General features: G+C 41.1%; 1 non-coding gene across 1 annotated transcript; it reads left to right on the top strand.

Moving 5' to 3' along the window:
• The first annotated feature begins 798 nt into the window (after positions 1 to 798).
• On the top strand, positions 799 to 905 carry LOC127696959 (U6 spliceosomal RNA). The gene has a single exon (XR_007980381.1). It is a non-coding gene; the product is annotated as a U6 spliceosomal RNA (small nuclear RNA).
• The last annotated feature ends 333 nt before the right edge of the window (positions 906 to 1,238 follow it).

The raw sequence follows: 1,238 nt of genomic DNA, 5'->3' as shown, positions 1-1,238 counted from the left end.
TAACACCTCACAACCACCTGTGACTACAAGTTTGGTGGGTTTCCATATCTGCTTTGGCCTCCCTGAGCTCCTGCATACATAGAGTGCACATAAAATCATTCAGGTTTATACTTTTAAAAAAAAGGTAAAAAACAAAAATAATCTTTAAAAACTGAGTGGTGAAGTGGAGGTTCCTGGTTTCTTTGGAGACTCAGCTGGGCTTTGCTTGCTGTGACTTCATAGAGAGAAAGTCACCAAATCACTTCTCCTGGCATTCCAACTGCTTCTTGCCGCTTCCGGTGGCTTGTACCAGTTCAGCGGAGCCTCTGCTTCTGGACGGAGCCTCTGCTCCTGATCCATGTTTGGTGCTTGTGTATTGTACTGCACTGTCGCTTCTGATTTGTGTTTGAAGTTTTAGACTAGACTGCTGATATCCTGACAATGAAGATTGGGATTGACCCCGAAGAACTGCTATTAAAACAGGTCCACACTGATTTGCCCTATTAACCATCTTCCTCTCTTACCTTTAGTCTGTGGACTAGAAGAGAGGTCACATCATTTAAGGACCCTTATTAAGGCAGATTTTGAAAAATACAATCTTACAGATGGCAGTGAGATAGGGAGCTGTAAAGAAGTTCTGTGCGGGTCAAAGACTCCCAAAGCAATGAGATCACTTAAGTGGTCCTTCCCCACTCATTCATAGTTGTATGAAGACAACTATAATATATTCTTCTGTGAACCTGGGATCAACATCAAACTGATATAATACATAAATGAAAATAACATAAAGCCATTTAAGTTTTAAGAAATATCATTTCTGTGCTCGCTTCGGCAGCACATATACTAAAATTGGAACGATACAGAGAAGATTAGCATGGCCCCTGCGCAAGGATGACACGCAAATTCGTGAAGCGTTCCATATTTTTTCTGAAGCTAATAGAAAAGAAACTGGGGAAGACCCTTGAGGACATCGGTACAGGGAGAAAGTTTCTGAACAGAACACCAATAGCGTATGCTCTAAGAGCAAGAATTGACAAATGGGACCTCATAAGGTTACAGAGTTTCTGTAAGGCAAAGGACACCGTCAAGAGGACAGATCGGCAACCAACAAATTGGGAAAAGATCTTCACCAATCCTACATCAGACAGAGGGCTAATATCCAATATATATAAAGAACTCAAGAAGTTAGACTCCAGAAAACCGAACAACCCTATTAAAAAATGGGGTACAGAGTTAAACAAAGAATTCTCACCTGAAGA

This window comes from Apodemus sylvaticus, chromosome 11, assembly GCF_947179515.1.
Source record: "Apodemus sylvaticus chromosome 11, mApoSyl1.1, whole genome shotgun sequence".
Taxonomy (NCBI): Eukaryota; Metazoa; Chordata; class Mammalia; order Rodentia; family Muridae; genus Apodemus; species Apodemus sylvaticus.
Note: the sequence above shows the minus strand (reverse complement) of the source record. Positions and strands in the feature narration are given on the sequence as shown.